Source organism: Trachypithecus francoisi, unplaced genomic scaffold, assembly GCF_009764315.1.
Source record: "Trachypithecus francoisi isolate TF-2019V2 unplaced genomic scaffold, Tfra_2.0 Lachesis_group21, whole genome shotgun sequence".
Taxonomy (NCBI): Eukaryota; Metazoa; Chordata; class Mammalia; order Primates; family Cercopithecidae; genus Trachypithecus; species Trachypithecus francoisi.
Genome location: NW_022681467.1, coordinates 26,530,080 through 26,534,576, shown reverse-complemented (window position 1 = coordinate 26,534,576; position 4,497 = coordinate 26,530,080). Strand labels below are relative to the sequence as shown.

The following is a 4,497-nucleotide window of genomic DNA, read 5'->3' as shown; positions in this document are numbered from 1 at the left end:
AATAAACCAAATGTGTTTTTTTTTTTTTTTTTTTTTTTTTGTTGAGACGGAGTCTCGCTCTGTCACCCAGGCTGGAGTGCAGTGGCCGGATCTCAGCTCACTGCAAGCTCCGCCTCCCGGGTTTACGCCATTCTCTCGCCTCAGCCTCCCAAGTAGCTGGGACTACAGGCGCCCGCCATCTCGCCCGGCTAATTTTTTGTATTTTTTTTTTTTTAGTAGAGACGGGGTTTCACCGTGTTAGCCAGGATGGTCTCGATCTCCTGACCTCGTGATCCGCCCGTCTCGGATGGTTTTTAAAACCTGTTTGCCATTGCAAAAAAAAAAAAACCTTCATTTTTTTAGAACACTTTTAGATTTACAGAAAAATTGTGAATATAAAGTTCCCGTATACCCCAGCCACCCACCCTGTTTCTTCTTCTTCTTCTTCTTATTATTATTGAGACAGGGTCCCGCTCTTTCACCCAGGCTGTAGTGCAGTGGTGCGAGCTCGGCTCACTGCAACCTCTGCCTCCCGGGCTCAGGCGATCCTCCGACCTCAGCCTCCCAAGTAGCAGAGACTACAGGGGCATGCCACCATGCCCAGCTAATTTTTGTATTTTTCATAGAGATGAAGTCTCGCCATGTTACTCAGGCCAGTGTTTCCACTATTAACATCACATATGGTATTGCAGACGCATGGTACATTTCTTCCAATTAATAAACCAATAATGATACATTATTTATTAATTAAAGTTCACAGTTTATTCAGATTTCCTTCGTTTTTACCTAATGTTCTTTTTCTACTCCAGGATCCATCCAGCATGCCTCATTGCGCTAGCTGTCATGTCTCTCTGGGCTCCTCTTGGCTGTGGCAGTTTCTCACATACGAACATGACATCACTGTTGATGCTGAGTCAGGTTTCTCTACTGGAAAGTCAGTCTTCTTTTGCCCCTTTTCATACTGTACTGTTTGGAAGGAAGTCACTATGCTCAGGCCACGCTTAAATGAGGAGTTATGCTCTGTCTCCTTAAGGGTGGAATATCTATATAGATTATTTGGAATTTTTCTGCACTGAAGATTTGTCTCATTTATTCAGTAATTTATTTATAATTATCAATATGGATTCATAGATAATTATTTCATACTTTAGGTTATAATCCAATACTATTTAATTTTGTTGCTCAAGTTGTTCCAGCTTTGGCTTTTGGGAGCTCTTTCAGTTGGCTCCCTTGTCCTTTTGACACACCCCTATTTTTGTGGGGTTTTCTTGTTGCTGTCAAGCACTTCCTTACTTTCTGGCACTACAAGATGCCTCAAGTTCATCTTTTGCATTTCCTGCCCCAGTCCTAAAATCAGCCATTTCTCAAGAGCTTTTGTTTCGGAGAAGGGTATTTATTAGATATCAAGAACTGGGCGCTAGGTGTGCTCATTGCTACTAGAGTCCCTTCCCTCCCCTCCCTTCCTTTTTCAGACAGGGTCTCACTCCATCACACACGCTGGAGTGCACACTCATGGCTGCAGCCACGTAGCCATGGTCATGAAGCCATGTGCTCATGAAGCTTCCAGCTTACACAATTGGCGGGTTAATTACAAAGTTGCCCAGCACTCTGCAGTGGGCTGTGTAGGCAATGAGGAGGTACCTTATCTGTAGATAATTTAAAAACAATAAAAACTGCAGCCTAGACCTCCTGGGCTCAAGTGATCCTCCCTCCTTAGCCTCCTGAGTAGCTAGGACCATAGGTGTGTGCCACCACACTCGACTAATTTTATTTTTAATTTTTATTTATTTATTTTTGTAGAGACAAGGTCTTGCCATGTTGCCCAGACTGGTGTAACTCCTGATCTCAAGCCATCCTCCTGCCTTGGCCTCCCAAAGTGTTGGGATTACAGGTGTGAGCCACCACACCTGGCCTTGGGGTATCATTTCTTTTAAGCCTTCTCAACTGACGGAACAAAGAAATATATCTGTATATACCAATGTGTGTATATATATATATATATATATACACACACACACACACATATCTGTAACTATTTCCATTTGTAACCATCTGTTTATATATTAAGCTAAACATGAGTTCCTATTTATATTTACCACTTGAATCCATGGATCATTTGGTTTGCATAAATTCCCACTCCAATAGCGGGAAACCTGGTTACCATCATCTGCATCCACCATCCATTTACTTAATTGTTCAATTCCAGTGTACATGTGTCGGATTATCAAAATTGTTAAGCCATACCCCTGTGGGAAACTTTATCAAGTAGAGTACAGTCTTCTGAACACTTTCTTTTGCCTTTAGTGTTACAGCAGACTCCACTCATTTCTTTTTTCATTTCCTTTTTTTTTTTTTTTTTTTTTTTTTGAGACAGAGCCTCACTCTTTTGCCCAGGTTGGAGAGTTGGAGGGCAGTGGCGCCATCACAGCTCACAGCAGCCTTGACTTCCCAGTCTTAAGTGATCCTCCTGCCTCAGCCTCTCAAGTAGCTGGGACTACAGGCATGCACCACTACACCCAGCTAATTTTTAAAATTTTTTGTAGAAATGGGGTCTCGCTATGTTGCCTAGGCTTGTCTCCAACTCCTGGGCTCCAGTGATCCTCCCGCCTTAGCCTCCCAAAGTCCTGGGATTAAAAGCATGAGTCACCATGCCTGGCCCACTCATTTCTAAAGTTAACTTAGGTCAGCAAGTTTTCCTCTATCCTTTTCATGAGTTTTTTCATACATTTGTAATACAGTGAAGATTGTTTTGTTACATTCTGCATTACATTTTGGAATTCTCTAAATGTCCTAAATGATTTTTTTTTTAACTTTGCATGCATTAAGGTTCACTTTTTGTGCCATTAAGTTTAATGGATATCAACAAATGCATAATCACATATCCACATTTCATCACCCTAAAAAACCCCCTGTGCTCACTTATGGAACCCTCTCCCCGCCAAACACTGGCAACCACACATCTGTTAACTGTATCTACGGTTTTGCCTTTTTGTGCCATTATTTTAAAAAAAAAAAAAAGATACACAATATTTTTGTTGTTGCTCTTGTCACAGCTGCCACCCATTGAATCCTTACTATGTCCCAGGCCCAGAATTATGCTGTCCCATTTTGAAGATGAGGAAACAAATGCAAATAAGTTGAAGTACTCCCTAGAGACTCATAACAAAAAACAAAGTTTGACTTCTATGGTTAACTTCTGAGTTACCTCTGGGAATATTTGTAATATGTCTAATAGCCATACTTGTTTGCTTTGATACAGGGGTCTTGCTGTTGCCTAGGCTGGAGTGCAGCGGCTACTCACAGGTGCAATCATAGGGCACTACAGCCTTGAACCCCTGGGCTCAAGCAGTCCTCCTGCCTCAGCCTCAAAAGTGGATGGGACTACAATGTGCGCCACTGTGCCCGGCGAGACTAGCCACATTTCAAGTCCTCGATAGCCGCATGTGCAGTTTATACCATTATATTGGTTTTTGGGTTTTGTTTTGTTTTTGAGACTGAGTCTCGCTCTGTCGCCAGGCTGGAGTGCAGTGGCATGATCTCGGCTCACTGCAACCTCCACCTCCCGGGTTCAAGCGATTCTCCTGCCTCAGCCTACCAAGTAGCTGAGACTACAGGTGCACGCCACCAAGACCAGCTAACTTTTCTATGTTTAGTAGAGATGGGATTTCACCATGTTGCCCAGGGTGGTCTCAATCTCTTGATCTCGTGATCTGCCCGCCTCCGCCTACCAAAGTGTTGGGATTACAGGCATGAGCCACTGCGCCTGGTTATATTGTTTTTTTTTAAATGATCTCTTATTGTTTAGTGAAAAGAAAGGATCTGTAGTCTCAGTTACTCAGGAGGCTGAGGTGGGAGGATCATTTGAGCCCCAGAGTTTGAGGTAGCAGTGAGCTATGATTGCGCCACTGCACTGCAGCCTGGGCGACACAGGGAGATGCCATCTCACACACATACAAAAGAATAGGGCCCTTATAACGCGCACACTATCATAATCTTTGATTTTTTTTTTTTTTTTTTTGAGACACTGTCTTGCTCTGTCGTCCAGGCTGGAGTGCAGTTGGGTGATCACAGCTCACTGCAGCCTCAACCTCCTGGGCTCAAGTGATCCTCCCACTTCAGCCTCCCCAGTGGCTGGGACCACAAGTGTGCACCACCACAACTGGTAAATTTTTTATTTATTGTAGAGATGGGGGTCTCAATACTTTGCCCAGGCTGGTCTCAAACTCCTAGGCTCAAGCTAGCCTCCCAAAGTGCTGGGGTTATAGGTATGAGCCACTGGCTTTTTTGGTTTGTTTGGTTTTGATACGGAGTTTTGCTCTTGTTGCCCAGGCCGGAGTGCAATAGCCGCAATCTCGGCTCACGGCAACCTCCGCCTCCAAGGTTCAAGTAGTTCTCCTCCCTCAGCCTTCTGAGTAGCTGGGATTACAGGCATGCGCCACCACCCCCGACTAATTTTGTATTTTTAGTAGAGACGGGGTTTCTCCATGTTGGTCAGGCTGGTCTCAAACTTTTGACCTC

General features: G+C 43.9%; 1 long non-coding RNA gene across 1 annotated transcript in view; it reads right to left on the bottom strand.

The window, feature by feature from the left end:
• Positions 1-691: 691 nt before the first annotated feature.
• The window catches only part of LOC117068600, a 17,092-nt gene continuing 13,286 nt past the window's right edge, over positions 692-4,497 (bottom strand). The window contains exon 4 of the long non-coding RNA XR_004431184.1: positions 692-1,006. This is a non-coding gene — a long non-coding RNA (uncharacterized LOC117068600). The remainder of the gene's footprint in view (positions 1,007-4,497) is intronic.